The following is a 23,073-nucleotide window of genomic DNA, read 5'->3' as shown; positions in this document are numbered from 1 at the left end:
TGGCGGAGGATGCCACAGACCTCCCAGATCCATCAGAGAAACTAATTACATAGATCAAATTAAAGCGTGCGAGAGAGAGCGAAGGGGAAAGGGGAGTTGGGGGGGGGGGGGGTGTCTCCTCTCACCAATGGCCCAGTCAAGCCGTCAGCTCATTGAAGTTGGTAATTATATCTTATTTATTATTCATCCTTGAGCTAAATGTGATATTTCAATAACAATAATAAGTGCAGATTAAAAGGCAGCCCAAACTACAGACTTTAAAAATTAAATGGCTTGGAAAAGTGTTGTTATTTACTTATTTAACATCCAGTGTAAGCACACAGCAAATTAGATTTTCCTTGCTAGAGCTCCTTGGTGGACATAATCCTCAGACAAACCCGGATTTCATCTCTCCTTTATCAAGTGACCGGGTCTCTGGCACCAGGCAAACATTTAATGGCTTGCTGTTTTTATTTGGACAAGGTCTCATTAGACTGAGAACATAGTGTCATATCTTTGAGGGATTAGTCACAAAAATATTTTGCCAAGATGGATAGGTTTCACCAAAAATACAAGGCATAATTGCATCGTCTTTGCTCATGGTCGCAACACATATTTTCTATTACCTATTGTGAAACATGCACAGTTTATGCCACACATTCCGGTCGATGAATATAACCGTCGACGGCAGTGAAGGAGTTAACCGTTTGGCGTTGGCGGATATCTGCTCTTTACTTAGTGACATTCATTATAGCATTGCCAAAACAATCTAATGATTTCCTAAGACTTTTGCTCAGTCCTGTATCTTGGGAAATATTAACAGTTGATATATTACCCTCCAACAGTAATCACACCAACAAACATGTCGAAAATTGACGGAATAATGCCTGAAAAGCTGTGCGTGTGTTATGAATGATGCTTCAATTTAAGTTTCATCTTGCAAGGTGTGAAATATTCTTCAACAATGGTTCATCATTTTGTCCCATGGGTGGATCTGTGCTGACAGTTGCCATGGCAACTTACAGTGACAGCGCTTCTCAGGAAGTGACGTACTGTTGCCAAAGTATCGCATTTCAACCTGCTCAGAATCATCCACCCTATTTAATGCCCCAGTTCCAGCTTCCCTAAAGCATGATGAGTTATACCGGTTACGGGTCACATTAATTGTAATTTCTAAAATCATAATTATATTTTTTAAACACAAAAACCTGGCATTCGAACAAGGGTTACTTTATACATCCACTTGTTAATGTGGCCATCATCAGCCATCTTCTCTTCACCTTGCCTTCCTCTAAGATGAACTCTTAAGGCACCTCATTATAAGACTGCCAGCTCTTGGCCTCACTGGCTCTGGCGGAGGTGAAGAATATCACATCATCATAAAGTGGAGATGGCATTACACTCGTCACAAATTATAGATGAATTTTAGTGTGTGGTGGCAGGCCTGGCAGGCGAGTGCTTCACTTAAGTGACTCTCAGGGTCCGCAATACCCCTTCAGCCTTCAAATGGAAGTACATTGAGCGTGAGCATTATATCATGCAATGCTAAAGATGTATTGTTTAGGGGTTGAAAAACAGATTGTGTTACCTAGACTACAGTAGCGAGATCTCATGCATCTTGGCTGGTACAAGTTTATGTAATCAGGCCTGCTTCTTTTCAGCCTCAATTCATTCTATTAGATTTCCTTTAAAGCTGTTACATTAGAATCGTTGATTTTTGGCCACTTCACATAAAGTACATACGATGTATATAGTAGTTACGTACATGTGCATGGGTTGTGTTGTTATTCTTGCAATAAAACACGATTTGCTTTAGGGATAGTTATTCCTTTATAAAAATGATCTTTGCTATACACATACTGAGACACAATGAACATTTAAAGTCCAACAGTGACCTAGTATAAGAGTAACCGAAATATCAGAAACATCTCTCAGTATAATGTAAGCAAATATTATCTCACAGGATGTGTGATGAAAAACATCCTTATTTCTTTCCCAATACAAGAGTAACTATAGCACTTATTATAATGACTGTTCGTCTAGTTCTTCTTGGCTGTCTTTTGTTCAAAGGTGCAACACAGCCATGTGGCTTATTGCAATATACAGTGTTATGTTCCTATGAGTGCCTTTGTCCTTGAATCTCAAAGGATTCTTGTTAATATACTTATATTAGACCAATCAAGCAGCTGCAGACAGTCTAATTGAATAGTCAATACCTGGAAGAATAGTAAGCAATGTTTAGAGATGTCTATATTTGTGTAAATGGAGTTTTTCCTCGCCTCTGCTCTCAAGAATGTTTCATCTCCCAATGTCTAAGCCTTGGTGAAGTCTTAATAATTATTATGTCGACTTCATGCATAAATGTCTGTAAAGCGGCGAGCTTGCAGCCAGTGACCTTTGGAGGCAGAGGCTGTGTGTCGCCTCTGCTGTTTGTGTTTTAACATCTACCAGTTTTATTTTTAAACCGTGCAAACTCAAGACTAGGTGGAAAAGGAGGTTAAAAGATGTAATAGCTAAAATAGGACATGACAGACAGAGCTATTGATTTTATTGATTGATTCCACTTGGATGCTTGCAGTTTTAGTCTAAGCTCATAAAGACTCATGGAATTTGTCAGTAAGTCCCCATGGATAACTGTGCTCTGGTATAGAAATGGCAAATAAATGTCTTGAGCCTCTCTAGAGCACTAGAGAGAGAGGACATTTTTGATGTACATAGAAAGCTGCAGATCTAGATTTTTTTTTAAATCGGCAAATCTATGAAGTGGGCCACTCCCCAGCTTACAAATATTTTTAGTACCTCATATTCCTACCGATTACGTCATTATTTGATTACCGCTCTGCCCCTCTATCGTAAGGTGTTCCACAGGGTTCTATTTTGGGGTCCTTGCTGTTTTTTCTTTTCTTTTGTGGCCCAAGGTTCCATCCTACAAAAACAATGATGCCATGGGGTCGCCATACTCACATTTTACTGGAGTGTCTGTGATTAAGTGTTTATGGTTTTAAAAGGCAAGGTCTGGCCTCGTGAGTGACATGGGTGTCAGTGAATGAGGGTTTAGAGTTGACTGTCTGCATCTTAAATGGATTAATGAATGATGTGAGTTGTGGCCATTGGCAGCTGAGAATGAGCTTGTCGCGTGTTTGTTTTCCACTTCCTCCATAAAGTGTGAGATACTTGCACAGCTCAAAATAGGAAGACCATCTTCAGCAATGTGGTCGTTGGCATGTGCTTTGTTCACTACTGCAATGACTTGATACACAACTGAGTTGTATACTGAGCACAAGATTATTGTTTTTGTTTGTTTTGTCTGAACAATTTGACGGATAAGCCGAGAGGGTGGAATCTACCACTTTGGTCTTAGCGGAAGCCTGCGTTTCTCTAGGTTCACTTGGTCTTAATGCAAATGCTCCACATGGGTGGACACACATGGACATTTTTAGGGGATAGCAGCCAAAGCACAGTCAAATACATCGCCCTATTGCTCAGCCAACACACTCTCACTAACACGCATACTGACCAGCTCACACCCCTTCGGGGCTGTCGGGCCAGCGTTTGAGCAATGTCTCCCCAGGGGGCTGATATTTTATAGTTTGTGTCCATCAGTGGCATAGCCCGGGGCGCCAGGGTTGACAGTAAGTGCTCTCAACACCGGCGACACTGATTCATCTGCGCTATGACACAGATGAGAAAGAGTGGGGGAGGGCAAATGGGGCGTGGTGCATGCGCGTGTTCTGTTTACTATCAGTACATGGTGAACTGAACTCCAAATTGCCTTCTGTTCATTGGCGGGTTCATGGACGTTTAGCACAGACAGCCATGCGACAATATCACGACGTGAGAAAGTGGCTCCAATCTGACATGGCGTTTCAAATTTTCACCCGTGAGCTCACCATGTGCCCTAGTGAACCACTCCTACATATATAGATGTAGGTTGCCTGTGAACCCCAGCCTTCTACATGTGCATACTAAGCAATCAATGTGTCACCTCTTTTTGACAATCCTATTTTTTTTTTACCATATGAGGCGAGTGTTCATTTTTCTTGTCAGCAGCAGGTAATTTGCTGTATTGTGATTCATTCCTAAAACTTGGTGACGAGGTGTCTGATAAGTCACGAGCCTGCCGCTGCAACCTCCCCCAATACCAGAGCATCACCCACAATACGAAAGCAAAAAATAGAAAATAAAAAAATAAATAAAGGCGGCACCCCAACCCCCATCCAATCTCCAACCAACGGCACCCCACACCCCAGCCAGCTCCTCCTTTCCAGACCGAGGCTGACGTAGCTGAAGCTGAGGCGGGCTGCTAAATTAGATAAGCAGGACTGCAGCGCAGCGCCCCTGATTAATAAAAGATGCAGTGCTCCCTGGGGATGGCCCCTCCGAGGGCCCAGCAGAATCCAGCCTCAGACAATGAAGCCAGCTCCCCTACAATGAACAGGAAATGGCAAAAATGAACCAATCATGGAAATATAACATTTAAAACAGGACTAGCCCGTGACCCGCTGTAACATTACACATGCAGCATAATAGATAATAACACATGCTAAAGGTGCAGAAAGAGAACAAAAATGTTAATATATTCACTTATTTTGAAAGCGTAGCCCACTGTCGACACGTGTTGGATGGAACTACTAAGTTGCTGCTGTTTGAGGACAGGAAGAAATTTGCATGTCTGCTAGCTTCTTCAAATTCATGATCAGTTTCTTACTATGCCTCGGTGATCCGCATTAACATTTTGAATATACATTTAACATTAATTTTGGTGCCCAATTTTAGCAATAAATAATCGCCTTTAACGTATACTATTTCTCAACACAAGTGCAGTAATACTTAATTCTGCCCTTAGGTTGTTATTAATGCTCAGTTTTGACAGAAAGATATGAACATAGTTGTGGTTTGCCGTGGTGTAGAACTGCACCGTATCATCTTGACAGGTGCTTCTTCATATTTATTTACCTTATTTATCATTTCATTTATTTAGTCACCATATTCGGCAACATGAGGTGAGAGGGGCAGTATGTTGGAGAATCACTATGATGAACTGCAGTTTTCCACCACTGCAAACTACTGTCACAAAAATTTTAAACAACCTGGGTGATCTTGCTAGTATGCTTGTCTCAAAGATTAAGCCATTCAAGAGTAAAACAAAAATAAACACCCATAACCTAAACTCACAAATGTGGTTTTCCCCATCTGCCATCGCGATAGCTGCCGCTTCGAGACTTATATTCCACATTTAGAGAATCCTGCTTGCCCAACAAATGGTTCACCAGTTCATAATATGAGAGATACAGTAGTCACGAATAATCAAGATGAATCGCTTTACATGTATGTGCATGAATGCAGTCACATGACTCAAGGAGGAATATTTCTTCTTTGTACATGGTGGGCCTTTGTAGCGAACGCCAAGGCGTATTATCTTGAAATAACCCGCACCTGCTTCTGCCTGCGAACAATAGCAAGACACTTCTAATTTTCTACAAGATAATGCTTGTCATATTGAGATGGAAAAAGGTCAAGGGTTAGTCTGTAAGATTCTGATTGGTTTTGAGCATCACTCGCTCTTTCCCTAAGATAAAATGGACAGCGATATTTCATTTACAGCTCCGTTCCTCTCAACCGCTCAGCAATTTTAGGCAACAGTTAAGGAAGGCGCACATTGGTGCAATGATTAGAGAGCATCTCACAGTCGCTGATAAAATCTTGCATCAGCAATTTTTTTTCTGTCTTTATTTTTTAGCTGCTCCATATTGCTTCATCCTACAAAGATTGATGGCTTTTCTATATGCATATGTATAGGCTGTGCACATGGCAGTTGAACCTGCATTTGACCTCCATCTGCTCACAGCTATTATAACATTGGCTACAGAAAAATGTATTTCTGCTTCAAGTAGATAGTATGAATTATAATGGAACACACTAATCCTGTTCGACTTAACACAGAACTTAATTTCTTCTGCGACACTCGTATCTCAAAATATTTACCTCAAATCATCTTTCCTCATCTAAATGAATGGAAATGTCATTAATCTGTTACAGCCTCCTTAAAAAAACGGTATTTTTTAATGAAGATAATAACAGTCTGAGATTGCATTTTGTAGAAACATACAATACCATACAAAACAACTTTATTTATATGAAGCATTTTACAATAGCTGCAGCTGTAACAAAGCGCTTCACGAATAGCAATGAGACAACCAGCAAGAAAAACAATTAAATTGAACTTAAATAATGAAACCTTTGTTGTCACATTTCAATTAAAGTATGTTGCTCCTTCTCGTGTGTGCGTTGGCAACCCGTGGAAGGAATCATACCCCAAAACACCCTGATTTCGCACTGTTTGGTTGCTTTCCCATTATACATTTTGCAAATACAACTGAACTGGTCCTTAGAACCTAATCAAACTTGATTTTAGAATGTAAGCTACTGGGACTACCAATAGGCATCTTGAATTGTTGGATTGTTCACCAATTAAAAATTCCAAATCATATATTTCTTGGCCAACGTTCAGAGCAGAAAGAGGCAATAAACTTAAATAACCAAAGCAAATTGTAGGGTAAATTGCCAAAAGCATCAGACACAAAACCCAAACTAATACGACTCTAATCACAAAATCCCTCTGTCTTAATAAAGGATGCTCTGACATGTATAACAAATCTATGACATAAAAATAATTAATATTAGTGGATATTGTGTGGAAATCCCCTAAAGCATTATATACCAACAACATGAGATCATTTATCATTTTCTTTGTCTTTCATTTGTTTGCTTAGAAGCTTGTGAATAATCTCTTTGACCTGGTTTCTTGTGTACCCCCCCACCCCTCTTTTCTTTTCACTTGATGGCACCCTGAGGGCCATATGCATCTCGCATTATGCACTCACCCAAACAGCCTCCTCCAAAGAGCAGTCCAGCTTGTGGGAGTGGCTTCCAGTTGCCCTTTAAGGTCATTCTAGTGGTCATGTGACTGGCCACCGGAGCCCCTTGGGCCAAATGACAAACGGAGCTAGCAGGACACAGACCGCGTCAGGGGTGTTTTTCCACAAAGCATTCTATAAAAGTGTAACTGGGCTGTATTTGCCCTTTCCTCTTGCACTGTGTTCAGCCAACAGGCCCCTGAAGATCTCTTAAAAAAAAAAAAGTGCTGATGCACTAGCGCTCATGTAGTCTGCTCCGCCTCGGCCCCCTCCCTTAACCTCCATTGCATTCCCTCACAGTTTGCCGCCATCGCAGGCGGCAAGGTGACGCGATGAAGGGGGCTTGTTTGGGCCCCCAGCTAATTAGCGCACATTAGAGCATGACTAAATAAATCTTAAGTGCTGCTAATTGCTTACCAGTGAAAACAATAACAGAGCACTTGCCCAGAGGCTCTGGAGTAGTGAGGGGCTGGGGCACTGGGGACTTGTAGTGAGGGGGCGACGGGGGACTGGCACGGGGCCAATGGAAGACACCAGCAGCATCAGTCACCCCCACTGCCTCCATGTTTAACTCACAGACCACTTGGCACTGTCAGGACACGCGCCAGATGCCCCACAGCCGCCATATGCGGCCCATATTGCCTGCAGACCTCATCCGCCAAGAATTAGCCTTACATGACAACTCCAGACAAGCCTTGCCCACTTTTAGCGGCCATCTTACATCACCGCATTAATAAACATGAATTAGTCATGACACAATTAGATGGCCTTGTTCCGACATTTACTCTTTGCATTAATGGGATTCTCCACTGCGTTCAGGACTGGCGCACCATAAGACACCAGACCTTTAGATGTTAGGGCAGCAAGAGTTGAAAGAAAAAGAGGTCATTGGTGAGCGTTTATTCTAACGAGGAACATCAGACAAGATGTCTCTGCTTGGAAAATATACAGTCGTATCCTATCTGTTTCCTTCTGACATGCAGCATTTGTTTCTCCCGTAGGTTTTGCCTTCCGTGAGGTAGTCGTTTGAATAGCCTGCAAACGTCTGTGATCAAAAGGTACGTTCTACTTAGCAGCAGATGAAATAAAATGTCATATGTATGTATATATATGTGTGTGTGTATGTGTATATATATATATATATATATATATATATATATATATATATATATATATATAATGTATATATATATATATATATATATATATATATATATATATATATATATATATATATATATATATATATATATATATATATATATATTGTATGTATATATATTGTATGTATATATCCAATATATATGTAATTATATAATATTTTTTATTTATTTATTATATTTTTGACGGCCATACTACCAACAAATTTCGATCATTTGTACAAAACCCATTGATGAATTAAAGAAACCGATTAAGTGGATTAAGAATAATGAAATTCCCGCTGCTACTCAGTTAGATCATTTCATCAAGTTCAACCTTGTGACTGAGACACAGCTAATTAGCTGAATCCATTCATTTCCTTAAGGATGTCTTGCTTGAGCAGGACGTGATGTCAGTGCATTTCCTTAAAAAGATCCTTTTCCACTTCCTCGTCTCCCTCCAGTCTTTCTGGAACGAGTGCCTCACTCCCACCGCATCTCCTCTGCGGTGTTTGGGCGCTTTCCCACGGGACTTGTGCGCTTTTGTTAGCTTTTCTGTCAACATGCAAGGGCTAATTGCTTGATTAGATGAGGTTGACTGGCCTGTTAATTGAATGCTAATTTGGATGTGATGTGTTTAATGAAGATACTCATTTACTGTTTGGCACCCATCCAAGAGTTGGTTTTATTCGAGAGCCAAATCAAACGGAAGGGATGAAAGTAAACAAGACGCGGCTGCTTTAAAAGCACATGAATCAAATGTGCAAGGTGAAAAGAATTAATAGCATTTATCACCTTGAAATGAAGCTTTTTATTAAATGGGGACGCACTGATGCAAGTAGGGAGGAATTAGACACCACTGGAGTTATAGCATTAGTGTTTTAACTCAGCAGCTATTGACAAGTTGAGAAATATCAGAATGTGGCAACTTTTAAACAACACTCTCATATGCTGCCCATGTAACCTATACTAAATAGGTTAGTTAATTAAATACACTTCAATGTAATGTATTTGTTTCTGTAATTTAAAAGATTATAGAACTCCATCATACTCACAGTTCTAAATTTCTTTATATTTCTCACATCTGTGAGAATGTGATGAGATGATCCGGGAACTTAAAAAAACTTAACAGCTGACCACCTGCCCTCATTTCCTCTTGCCACATAAGCTTCCTGTTTAAATAAGGCACAAGTGTTTACAGTATCTATGATGGACAATATTCTTTATTTTCATTCAAAATCAGCTTTCCCACACCACAGCTCCAGTTGCATTGGCAGCAAGGTCTTCCAGCAAAATTTGGACTGCTTGGAATGTTGTCTCTCTTGCAAATCCTCAATTATGCACAAGGACATGACATTTAAAAGCAATCAATACAAACTTGATTTTGGTTTAGCATTTGGGGTGGGTGGGATGTATCCCAAAGGCTTTTGGAAACACTCCTTTAGGTCCAGCTCAAGGCCTTTCATTTACACTCATTGCCTTTGTTGAGCAGTTCACTCAATCCAGCAAACAAAAACAAAAAATAGCTATATTCCCCACAAACTCGAAGTAGAAAAACATCTCTGTATTCCATGTTGGATGCGTCCATAAAAGTCCCAAAACACTGACTTGCTTGCATGGGCTTAAAATGAAAATTTGATTTGCCACCTAATCTTTTTGTTCCTTCTTGCTGTCCAGGACACAGTCTATTGATTTTTTTTTTTTCCCCCCAAAAATATTTCCCATTCTGGTGTTAGTGTTTCAGTTGAAGATGGCAGCTCGGTACATGTTGGGCCTTTTGTCCAAAATGTGTTTCAAGGGGCAGAGAGATGATCGATGAGTTTCTCTCTAGACACAAAAGAAACAGTGTTAGAAGAACAGTAGAGAAATCAATTGCTATGGTTTTGTTAGTTTTAGAAATTGTAAATGTCTCCTGACCTTACCTCTTCCAAGCTAATCTCCTTCTAGCCTCATGCAGTCATGCTCAGCACACACATGCAACAATCTACCTGAGAGTGCCTCGTAACAGGCCAGAAGCATCAGAAGCATCACAAGCATTAGCGACCCCAGGTGTGAAGTGCACCTCCATTCTTACACAAAGCCGTGGATTTCTTTGTATTATTGCTTCATCTATCACTTAGCAACGTGCTTTGCGCAGTAGTCATTAGTCACCCTCCCTCGCCCGCGCTTAACGAGAAAGCAATTACCATAGGCTTCGGCCCAATCCAAGTGGCCTGGCAGCGGAGTCCGAAAGCGCCGTCCCGACCTGCGTCCGCCGCTCGCTCAGATTGCCCCTCTCCTCCCTCGCACCTCTTCTCCCCTTCATTGTGGCTGCAGACTCTTTCTTTCTCCATCCTCTCTGCAGCCTCTCTCTTTCGCTCCTCCCAGCTCCCAGGCTGCTCGGGGTTTTAGACGGATCACTCTCACAATGGTTGATCAATACAGGTATTGATCCCCTGGCAAAATGTTTAGAAAATCCTTCTGGGCAGCCGCGGTGCAGCGGCAAGAGGAGGCGGGGCGGCGAGAGGGCCGGCATGCCATGTTATTCTTCGGCGAGAGAGCCACCCCTGATCTGATTGGCCGCCAGCCTTGCCAAGAAGAGGGCTGGGGGCACTGTGTGGAATCTTCATCACTGTGGCTTGGCAGTCATCCCTGGCTCACTCTGCAAAACTTCCCGGACCACCAAAGCAGCGCACTGCCCGACGTTGACTGCTGGCCAAGCTTTGGCACCCGCTCCCTCTCCTTTCACTGCACTCTGAAAAATTAATTTGCATAAATTAGCAACACCGCGGGCGACTCTTAACGATGTTTTCGTTCCCACTGGCTTCCCTCTCTTAACGGGAAAACACCACAGAGCTTGCTTACGCGTGTCGTCCGATACAATCTCCCTAAAATCATGAAGGTCAGAGTGAGTGCATGGGAGCCAAAGTTAGCCCGGCATGTGCCTGTTGTCAAGTGAGATCAATCCATCAGGAGGAGTCCTCACTGCTCCATAATTTCGTCTCGCACTTTGCTGCAAAAGAAAATGAGTCATTGGTTATCGTTAGCAAAATAAGCAGCATGACAGCACCCATTGTGGCCTGCGTCTGTGATGTTTGCAATGTTCGTCTCCAGTTTGAAATGAGTATGAAATGAATTTATTCAGTAGCCAGTTGAAGGATCTTGTATAGTTGTACTGTGATCTCGACGACATTTCTGACTTGCTGGCTTCGCTTTCATTTTTACCGGTCAAATTCATTTGACCTTTTTGAAACATTTGCAATTATCGAACTTTTTGGTGTTTCAGTACTTTTTGTGCAACCTACTGTTCTTAAACAAGAACAATGGTCAAATTCACAACAGGCGTTTGATCTATAAATCGGCAAGTCCACTTTGCTTTTCTGCGGCTCTTCCAGTCTCCATGATTGATGACTCTATCCACTCGGCCACTGGTTTTGTGGTGTTAACATGTGAACAGCACTATGCCATGATTGGAGAAAAAAACAATTGTGAATTGAACCTGAAATTTTATTGGTCCATTATGAATTTTGCCATTCTACTCCTTGACATTAAATATTTGGACGTGTGCAATCAAAAGTTTTGAGAAGGTCAATTTAAGATCACCTGGAAAGGTTATAGCATATTTTAGGTTCATTCTAAAGTTTCACGTGAAAGCTTGCTTGCCCTAACATTTGGGGAGTATTGTAGGTTGAAATGTGCAATTTATTTTAGTTGAATTATGTCGTTGGACTTGAGCAAAAAAAAAATCCCTTGGGAGGTGCTTATGACTTTTTCAATGATGATATGCGGAATAATATGATTCCTGATATAGACGAGATAATTACAGTGTAACTTTAGGGCGTGATGTAACTTGTTCTCCCATCCCAGTTCTTGTTGAACACCAACTTCGGCCATGTGTGTCTGTCCATTTTGGTTCCACCCTCCCTCTCTGCCTTCTACCCACACGTCCAGATGTCCAGTCAGTGGTACAAAAGTTGTCCTTAGATCACGTTGTTTAACACATTGCAGGAGCGTTACATTGTTTAATTGTCTGCAGATTAGCACATTTTTTATATGCATGCACCAGTAACACTAGATTATGACAGACACCTGGAGAAGATTTCTTGTAAGTCTTCTACAAAGAGTCGAGCTTTAGTTACCTCATAGGTCATTCAATGCTGTTAAGAAGCAGAGTCCCTTCTCCTGTTGTTTGTGTTTGAATGTTGCGTGGCTTTCTGTCACCCTGTCTTTTTAGCTCACCCGTCCATGTTTTTTTAATGCCGTATGGACATACCGTACGTGGCATTCATCGCCTTGACTTTCATCCATGCATCCATTTTTTTTATTTGTGTATTCATTTTGAACTCCAGCCATCATCTTTCCCCTCAATTTTTTTCACCTTCGCTCTTTCCTCCACCTGCCCTTCCCATTTGGGCAAGTTCATTTCATATGAATCCAGGGGCTCTTTGGTGCATGCTTCCAGCAGAAATCAATTTCAGCTCAGACAGCATAACCAAACAAAGCTCAACACTCTTTTCGTCATGGGCCTTGGCGTAACCCAGCTCTCTTATTCTGCCGTCGTCGGAAGACATTTTGTTCTCTCTTGCTCTGTCAGTCACTACAGATGTGTGACTGCTGCAGCTAAATGCATCCAGGCAAGCAATGATCATTAAAGAGTAGACGCTTTGCATCTGTTAATGTATGTCACTTTTGTCACTGCCGTGTGTGTGTGTATAAACGAGAGGCGGGGTCCTGCTCCTGCAGTGTGAATGAGACAGACTGGAACTTCTCTGCCGCGTCGGCGGAGGCCGTGCACCGCTTAACGCAGCCTCTGGATCGTTCTCTTTGCTTTGCTCCGCTGTTATTGATTTCAGCCAGACACGGAGATGGACGCAAAGAAAGGGCCTTTTCACGGGGAAGTTAAACGGTCAAGTAGCGGGTAGAGGGTGGCTTTCACCACTTTATTGACGAGGTGGAAAAATGTCACTATTATGAAAGCCCTTGCAACAGATAGCGAGCTGATTGGATGAGTGCCCCCGGGTCAGAGTGGAGCATGTTTCCCCCTGCAGCCAAACGAGCAAACATAGAAGAGAGGAATCCACACTTGATCTGCGAGTTAGGTTGGGTTCGCCCGTGACTCTCTGGGAGTATGCAGGAAAGCAACAAATCACCACATATCATTTCTCATCCATTTTTTTAAATGAAAATGTGGGTGTCAGTGGATGCTACTCACAGGAAGCAGATCATGAAAATCATATAAACAGAAACGTATCAACATGTCAATCATCTGCCAATCTGAAGCAATGCGGTGAAGCCAGAGTGCTTCAAACACTGGTGCATTGGAAATTGTTGTATTTTATTTATGCATTTGTTAATATGCTCTTTACTTCTTTAAAACAATTCAATTGGACTTGCACTTCGGAATAATGTGTTCAGGTTATAGAGACAGGGAGCACACTAAATCATATCATCAATTGAAAGTGCTAATTATCTTTCTGAAGTGTCTTTGTATCGTGCACAAGGTCAGAAATCTGCCCAATCAAATTAAGTGAAAAGATTCAGAAAAGATCCACAGAGAGCATACTCAGCAATGTTGTTTTTGCAGTTCCGTGTAGTGAGGCGTGCAATGACCTCTACATTTGAGACAGCAAGCTTCCTTAGCACAAACACACAGCACAGCATAAGAGCGCAGTTTCTATGAGTCCAGAATCAGCAGATCATTTCCATACTAAAATGAAGGCGTGATTCTTTGAGCACAATCGTATCCACAATTTGGATCGGGTGGACTACTGGTTTGAAAGAAGACATCACACTTTACGATTTAGAACTAAAGAAGCCTTTTGGGTTAAAGATGAAGCATCCCGAAGAAGCAAAAACAGACCGGTTGCCCCAGTTCAACCTTTACCATAACCTGGATGACTGAGAATCTACAAAAGTCATTCAAGTTGACGTTTATGAACCCTGCAAAGAATATACATCCTTGTGACACTTGTTTTCTTCGTAACGATTAGCCATTAAATTCAGATTTTTAGGATTTACTGTGATCCGGACTCAGGGTTCAACTTCAAGCCACTGTCAAGCCCCGCCTACTCACATCAGTCAGCCTAATTAGGTGAGCATATCACCCAGCTGGCCAGCCCTTCCTGGCAGCATAAGACGGACTGGAAAGGTCAGCATGCCACAGTAGAGAGCGAGCGGCGCTTAATCAGAGGTGAAATGGTTTCGTTTCCAAATTGATTCCAGTTCAAATCAAACAAGAGTGTCCAGTGTTGAGCTGCTCAAATATTCACGGCCACTGGCATGTGATGGATGGCAAATTATTCATTTTCTGCTCTGCGTGACACATTGTGCACAGCATGCGAAGAGAACTCTGTTGGCAACTTCAACCGTCAAATAAAAACACGCCTAAACTTTTATAACACTGACACAAAGCATTAGAGAATAAATATTTTGTCTTCACTCCCTCTAACAAAGTAAACTAAGTACCATTAACATTGGGCCCCTGAAGCGTTATACATCTTTTTACACACTTTAAAAACTCTTCTTGCCACAGACATGTATAGGCAGTGAAGCTTCCGTGTTCACCCACGCGCCTGCATGCGGCGCGTCCACCGGCTCCCTCACACTGACTGCATAATATATGTAATGAAATAATTTTTCCAGTGGGATGCTTGTGGCTGGGGGATGGAGATGAGTTGTGAATATCAATGTGGCGTCCCCCAGACTCGCTGGTTCAATTGCTATGATGGTAGGGGGTAAATGAATATGCCAAAGCGAGTGGAGCGTTGTACCTTTGCCCAAAGCTACAGAGAGGACTGACGAGTCCGCACAGACAGGGGAGGTGCTTTTCGTTTACCTCATCAGTCATTATTGTGCGTCCTCTTCTGTCCTCTATGTCCTGCTTTAACTTCAGTGCTGAATGCTTCAGTCCTTTCATCCGAAGAGCCTCTAATTATCTCATGACAATCATTTGTCATTCAACAAAATAAATACAGTTTCATCCAAATACACCAAGGTGTTGGGAAACCTAGCCATGACTCATCCAGGAAGTAGAAACAGAAGGCTGTGTAGCCCCTTTGCAACTATAAAATCTTTGCCGCTGGGGAGATTGGAGTCTGTGGGAATTTTTTGGAATAACCCCATTGGTTGTTTTGTTGACATCACTTGTAGCCATAGTGACACACTATGAAATGATTTCTCTTTCGATGCTCATAATGCTAACACGTGGGTAAAAGTGTAAAAGCGGTTTCAGGGGTGCTTCCGATGGTGACGCCTTCTTAAGCCTGCTGTAGGCCGCATTAGATTTTCAAGGTGGACGGCGACGCAAGGACAATGGCAGCTGACGTGACGTGGACCTCGCTTTTTGCATCCGAAGCATAGAATTGGCCAACTTTGGGTAAAATAATTAAAATGTACATTTGACGTCTGATTGATTGTTTAATTGATCAATGATACATTGGGTTAATCTCCAAGCCAGTGAAGGTGAAGTGAGGCTTGAATTCAAGCCTCTGCTTGAACAACAGCTTCTCCAAGAAGTCTTAATGAAAATCAGTGGAGAGACAAATTACATTTTCTCCCATGCCTCACCTTGACTGACTCAAGTGAGCTCATCTGTTCCATCTTGTCAGAGTCGGTCGGGATGCCTTGTCTCTGCAAGTCTGTGCTTTGATGTTTTAAACATTACCATTAATAATGTTTTCAGCATCAGAATTAATTGCTTTGCTTCTCTGTCCTGCTCCCTTCATCCTACACTGATGCATGAATAAATCAGCCTTAATCACCTTTGTCTTGAAATTTGGAAGTCAGGAATTTGGGATGAGACCAAACTTGAATGCGGCCAAGTTCATCTGAGTTGTGTGTATGTGTGACTGCAGGTAAATGAAGATGAATCTTTGCTTTGGATAGCTTTTGCACGAGCACTCCTTCAGCCTACTTTTGGAATAGGAAGCAGACTGGTTTATATGCCTGATGAACCTTTGCCCAAATATCTGGAATAGCATTCAAGGATGGCTACTTCTTTTCAAGACAAAAACCGTGACTTTGAGTTGTCATTCACTGTAGGATTTGATGACGTTTGCGTTGGTTGTATTACACCCTACAGATGTATTTTTGTGGCTTCCAGATGTTCTGTTATCTATGGTTCCCACCTGTGTCCGGAGATGTCACATGGGCTGGAAAATTTCTGACCAAGCTCTGTTAAACTCATCAAACTCTGGGAAATGTAATTAGTGCCTTTTTTGAGTTCCCATCACATAGCAACTTGCCCCTAAATAAACCTAAAAAAAATAAACCTAGAAAAAAAAAAGGTTCTTATTTTTCATTTGGCCCCACCTCTCATCTGCCAAGCACCTCCCTCTGAGTGCTTTTGGCCCTACCCAGTCTCAGGGGCCTTGCAATGTGAAGACAGGGTGAGGAATGTGTGAAGCATCCAAGGAAACATGAACTGTGATTTTCCCACAAGTATGAAAAAACAGAGGCTGTGGCTATGGAATCTTTCTGACGCAATCATGCAGCGGGAAGGCCCCCGTACAGTGAAACGAAAAGACTTGAGCGAGTCTGACGAGGTTAAAAGCTGATGAAGCAAGCTGCTTGATGGGGCCATTTGGGAGCACCCCACATCCCTGCCTGTTCATTTTTGAGGGTCAGCTTATTAATTGTTTGTCGGGCGGGCATGGTTAAAATACTAGACACGAGACGAAGCTGAGAAGTGTAGAGAATCACTGATGGCGTCCCACGAGGCCTCTGCGGAGACCCTCATGATTACCACACCACTGTTGCCTCTGTAATTCTTCATACATTAAGACTCAAGGTTGAAAGGAATTCCCAAATACAAAAAAAAAAAAAACACAGTGCCAACTTCAGTGAGTCTTTCTTTCTGTCCTGATCTAATTATCGCATATCCCATAATTGCTGTTATATTCATCACAGTGCTCCGTATTTATAGGGTCTGGTTTCATCATAGTAATAAAGCCACTCTGGGATTCTCGTGCAAAGAGTTGGAGAGAGAAAGCTTCATCACAGAGCGTAAAGACAGAAGCACATGGAGACGGTCAGGCGAGTTTTTGGATCCGAATATTATTTGATGTTGGCGAAGACAACAACAGGGCTGGCTGCTGCACCACCTCCTCTTTTGGCTGGACTTTGCCCTTCCTTCACCTCCTCACAATAACAAGTCGAGTTTGAATGGTTCCTGGTCCAGACACCATCTTCGCTCCCTGTTCACCCTCAACTAACTTCTGTTTTCACGGAACCCAAAGCCTCGTATGTTGCTCCCAGTATTTGGGTATATATTTAACACCCACATGTGAGGCCAGGGAGAGCGCCTAGGGAACGGAAAGGAAAACAAGCGTGCCCTCTCTCGCTGCCCTTTGGTGCTGGCCTGCTATAAATACCTCCGGGTGGCGCGCCAGTTGCAGCACCAGTGGCATGGGAACCTCCTGTGGTCCACTCCTTGGCCACTCAAGGCCAGTCTGGGAAGGATTCAGCCTCCAGACCGGCCAAAAGGAGAAGAGGCTAAGAGTGGTCGACGTGGGCGGAAGAACATGGAAGAGAAAAATGTTTTGGCGAGTGCAACGAAGTATGGCCACGGTGGTCCTAGGATGTGTTTTGTCTGACTCGCTTGCTCTCGCTTCCCACCATCTGCCTTTTCAAAAGACTCCGTGTATACAGCGTTTATGCGGTTTTGTCTAAAGAAGATTGTATGAATAAGGGATTTTCAAACTCTGCTTTTGTGCACTGCAGTCAAGTGTTGGTGATACCCACCCCTGCCCAAAAACAGGTTTTGACTTTTCAAAGGTTTCTTCTTCAGAGTGCTGTCTTCGCTTGTCGGTGCACAACAGACTCGGCTGATGTTTTCAGAGTTGGAGATAATAGTTTTAAACTGACAGACTAAACATCTCTCTTCCTGACTTTTCCACTTCGACAGAGTAAATAGTTTTACGGGCACAAATAGGGTTTAATGACTATTTATTTTTGGCTCGTGCGGTTTCAGGCGGATTTGTAAGTGAAAAAGATGGTGCTTAAGACACCTCCTGAGGTTTTTGTTGCACATATGACATCTCTGTGCTATGTCAGCCCTAGTACACGTTTAAGGTCATTAAGATGGATTCAGCAAATACTTAGTGATTTTTTTATATACCTATAGTGTCGTTTCCATGGAGGAGAAAAGAAAAAAAACAACATCAAAGATTCGTATTGGGCTATTTAACATACTGAGTCAACAGATTAAATGTCTGTGTTGTTCCTTTCCTCCCCCCTCGCACCTCTTAGCATTCTCTTTAGGTCTCGTTTTCTCTCACTCTCTTAATACTTTCCTTTCCTCTCGCCCACTCCTACAAGGCTCACTTGTTATTTTTTCGTACAAGGTCCTGTAATTAAGTTTGACATAAGCGTAGGGATTAAATATGCGGTTCAGAGGGGAGAGAAAGGAGCTCTGTTACAATCCCAAGGCCAGCTGTAAAATGGAACCAGATTGCGACACTTGGAAAGTTTCAGAGAGGTGCTGAGACTGGAGCTGAGGATCTTAGCAGTTGGCTGAAAAAATAATGTTAATCATTTTGGACCATCATTTCTTTTGAAAGATACACAACTGCTACCTTGGCCAACTCAATATTTTACTGCAAGCACTCAACCGTGATGTGCTGGCAGAGTAACACTAGAAAGTGAAATGCCTTCTTGGAATCCGTGCAGGTAAGCATTATACGCTTGATGTATCGCTGCCCTCAAGAAAACTGATTTGTCTTTCAGTTTATGCCAAACAACAGTACAGGAAGCAAATTTGTCCTCCTCACACCCCCCAAAAAAAGAATAAGCACCAGAAAAAAAAAACTAATCTCACACATTGTAGACAAAAGGAGAAATCACACTCCGACATTCCTGATAGTGAGAAAACCAAACTGATTGGAGCTATAATGGATTGTGAAAAACTATTTCACATGCTATCATTCAATCACCGACACCAAATATAGGAATATAGGCTAAGAGCCGCCCCCAGTGCACCGAGCATGTTGATAGGATTTTCCTCTGTTCTGAACTCACATGGAACTTTGCATTCTTAAATAACTCTGGCAAAATGCTTTAATCTTAATGAGTCTGAACAGCAAATCTCTCATCTGCAGCAAAAAGGATTAGGAATGCAAAAAAAAAAAAAAAAAAGAGCGCTGTTCCACTTTGATGAATTGTGTTTAGAAAATCCCTGGGCATGAAGTTCCCCAATGAACAAAGTGTAAGACTCGGAAGGATGCTTTTATTTAAACAGCACGACTTTATCTGAGAAAAACAGAACATGCATTTAAGTGAAAATGTAAAAATACAAAAGCAGTGCTGATTCGACCCCTCTGCAAATGATAGCGGTAACTAACAATTTGCTACAATCCACTTGGCGGCTTCTTTTAGAGACGCTTTTGCACAAATTGCATGCATTGTGTTTCTCACTCTTTATTAGTGCTGTTTTTATTTAGTCTGTCAGATGCAGTCTGCTGTTGTTAAAGAAATGAATTTGTGATATTTTTGCCTTTTGGTTGGAATGGTTGACGCAAAGTTGAAGCAAGCATTCAATAAAGGACACAACACTATGGAATTATTGTGCAGTTTTAATCTTCCCTGGCAAATACAAATTGAGTGTAAGCATTCATCTGTCGACAGACAAAAACATGCTCACTTATGAAAGTTGATTTCTTTCCCAGTTTATGCCAACAAAATCACGATTGTGTAAAGCAAAGTCCGAAACGTTCCATCTCACCAAATCCATCTGAATGTCAACACGTGTGTCACTAATTTCTCCTTTCTCTTTTTAATAAAAATGTTTAGAAGCTTTTACCTCAGGCAGTAAAAATATCACCAAATGAAATGCAAAGCACATGACGTCATCACACGTTCCAATTAGGCTGGGCCTTTATGCAAATGTTTCACATGCATCGGATAAGTAAGAGCAGTGCAAACTCTAAAGTGAACCAAAATTAAATCTGTGTTGCAAACCATTCACAAACCACAAAGACACCTTTCATCAAAGCCAGCGTCACGCCAAATGACTTTAAATGTTAATCAAATACACTTCCGTAAATAGCTCCATATTGTTGTTTTAATTGCAAAGATGCAATGGTCCCAGGAGCACGCAAGACTTTGTTGCCAAAGCAATCGTTTGGCATCATATCAGTGTGAAAATGTATGCTGTTAAGTATGCTATTAACCAGGGGTGTTTATTTGTACTTGATGAATGCATTGTTGATCATATGTTAATGTAATCCAAATCAAAGCGACTCAACATTTACTTGATTAATTATTGTTCGGTGGTGTAATTTCCCCAAACAGTCTGAGTGGTATGGGTTAGAGCAGAAAGCCTCTGGCAAGTTCAGCTTGCTCTAACTACAAAGAGTTTGACTGCACTGGGACGTGCTCCGGGTTCCCCCTTTCCAAGCAGCAGCCTATCTCCCCACATGGCCCCCGGGGCCTTTGAAGGACTGCTTGGGCTGCATTTTGCTGCATTTCTTTTACCTTTCCTTTCAAATCAGGATTGCCCTTTGTTGCCAGCTATGGATGTACACAAAGGAGATATTGCAGCCATATTATGATCCGTATCTATGAGAAAACAATCAGGCCAACAGAGCAAAGGCATGATTTTTTTTTTCCCTCTTGCTTTTTACATTTTTTTTTTATATACATTTAGCTGTTCCTCTGACAATTTTGTGCTCATACTTGTGAGCGCAACCTTGCAATGAAAGTGCTGTATAGTGGCAGGTGACTCAACTAACTTGTGATTTATACAGTAAAATTGATAATAATAACAATGATAATGATAATAATCACAATAATAATCATAATAATAATCATAATAATGATTAATTGACATGACATCAATTTTGAAAATGGAGTTATAGAGTTTAGGTAAAGAGATTTTAAAGAGTGCACAGTTGTATTCCATATAAGGCCCCAAGTTCATTCCTCACATTTCTGTCTTTCCCCTGCATCAGTGTGTTCTGTTTGCTGACTAGTGGTAAATATCGCCTTGCACTTGACCTGTATTGATCCACCAATAAGCCATTCTACCACTCAGAGCCTAAACATCTGGTCACCAGAGTTGGCCTCTGAGTGACAGATAACATCTGGGAAGTGTGCTGCTATCACAGGAAACAATGTTACTATCTCCCCCTCCTCTCTGCCTCCTCTCACTCACACCCCAGTGTCCCTCCTTCCCCATGTCCTGCTCATAAGCACATCCCCTCATTGATTTCCCATTAACCCCTTCCAGACTGTGAGCGACTCCCCACCCAGACGCTCAGACACAACTGGATTGATTAAACATGCAATCGTTGTGGCTGCCTGGTCTTGTCTGCAACATGCTTCGCTTCAACTGTTTACTGCACGTTTACTTTTAGCCAACGGGCTTTGGATTGTCCAAGCTGTTAAAAAATGGATATGTGTGGCAAAAAAATGAATTTTCTGAAACCACAACTTTGGTTGTTGATTTGAAAAAGCATCATTTGAGTGTACACTTCCGAGATTTGCTTCAACCTTTGAACAAACAACTATTTCCTTCAAAGCCACTGTTGTCACAGTCTCCAGAAACTGTAAATAACAAATGTTTTAGTCTGTTATTAGTTAAATCTAGTACAACTTGAAAAAACAAGTACTTGTTTTGATATTGAATTACACTTATTTAATTTGTAAAACTGTTTAATATAATTCAATGAAATTTTGTAGACGGATGACGCAAGGGCACGAAGAACACATTAGATCATCTTGAAATTGGGACGACAATTACAGTATTTAATTCATTTTAAGATCCTCAAAAAGTTATTTGCCATGAGGTTCCAAATTAAATTTGCAGTGACCAGTATGAGCAGTCACATCAAATTTAACGCACATGCTCCCCATTTGCACCTGACACCTTGAAGCATGACGTTGGGGCCCAGTTTGGATAGTTTCACTTAGAGGTGGACTCACTTTTGTTGTCCATACATTAATGGCTGCTCGTTGTTACCTTGAGGGGACAGTAAATTTACTTTTACAAGCTGTAAACTGATGACATGGTGGCAAAGATTGGATGGGTGTTGTGCCAACTTTTGCGATACCGTTTCTTCCATCCTTGAGAGACGCGTGCAATTTAGTTTTAGATCCCCCGAGTGAGCAAATGCACCTTATTTCTGCGTGTGGGTGGCGATGCTGATGCGTGGATATGTTTAGATTTCTTCTTCTGTTGTTGAACAGATTGTCTGTTACAATATATACTTACATGAAAGGATGTCATGCTATCTGTTTGCTGTGTATTTCTTCCCGCACGCCCGCAATGGCTTTGGTGGCGGAGATAAAGCGGACGCACGTTTGTTAGGTTGTGTTTGTCAACCACGATGGAGGCGAGCTTGAAAAAGCCCTTCATTTAAGCCTGGCGTGCCTCCATCACTCCCAGCCTCTGATGTACAAAGAGCCCAAAGGAATGAGCTTCACAGCTGTTTGTAAACTATGGGAACAGGAAAGGTCAACAAAGTAATGCATTGCGTTTCTCTCTCGCTCTCTGTGTTCCGTAGTGAGACATCATGGCTGCCTCGCTACTAGCGCCGCAGTTGAATTACTGTTCTTGCCCGGAGAATAATGGAGAAAGCATAACCCTATTGTATTCTTTGATAAACTCTGGAAAATGCATGGTATAAGCTGAGGAAGAGGCACGCTTTAAGGGCACAATTGCCTTGCAAATCTACCATGGCAAAGTTTTTTTCTGAAGGAGAGAGAGGATGATGAGCGGAAGGGGGAAGCGGGGGTGACGGGAGAGGGGGATCCGGCATGTGGGCGACGGAAGGGGGGCGTCCGTGTTGCGGGGACATGTGTTATCTCGGGGTGCAGAGGTCTTTGTTTGCAGGCCAGGGAGGTATAGATTTCCTCTCCATGTCAGCGCCTTTATTTATGGCTCAGCGCCGAGGGGACAATAGAAAACTAATCCGCAACTGAATCAGGATTAATATTCCGAGCGCAAATATTAATTCACTGTCTAAAAGGAGGAAATGCAGAACGTGACGAAACGCTCAAATAAATAAAGAACAAAAGAAACCAGGCTCCTTGGCCAAAAATTTCCATCCCGACTCTTTCAC

General features: G+C 42.0%; 1 protein-coding gene and 1 long non-coding RNA gene across 3 annotated transcripts in view; one reads left to right on the top strand and one right to left on the bottom strand.

The window, feature by feature from the left end:
- zfhx3b (zinc finger homeobox 3b) overlaps positions 1-23,073 on the top strand; it is a 260,384-nt gene that overhangs the window by 89,534 nt on the left and 147,777 nt on the right. For both annotated transcript variants that reach the window (XM_049718658.2, XM_049718656.2), the window contains one exon: positions 7,898-7,954. The gene's annotated coding sequence lies outside the window, so the exon portion shown is untranslated. The remainder of the gene's footprint in view (positions 1-7,897; positions 7,955-23,073) is intronic.
- Positions 9,241-11,172, bottom strand: LOC125967500 (uncharacterized). The gene is made up of 2 exons (XR_007480750.2): positions 10,222-11,172; positions 9,241-9,862 (listed from the first exon to the last, which is right to left on the bottom strand). It is a non-coding gene; the product is annotated as an uncharacterized lncRNA (long non-coding RNA).

The sequence above is a fragment of the Syngnathus scovelli genome, chromosome 4 (genome assembly GCF_024217435.2).
Source record: "Syngnathus scovelli strain Florida chromosome 4, RoL_Ssco_1.2, whole genome shotgun sequence".
Taxonomy (NCBI): Eukaryota; Metazoa; Chordata; class Actinopteri; order Syngnathiformes; family Syngnathidae; genus Syngnathus; species Syngnathus scovelli.
The sequence above is the reverse complement of the archived record's forward strand: the minus strand, read 5'-3'. Positions and strand labels throughout refer to the sequence as shown.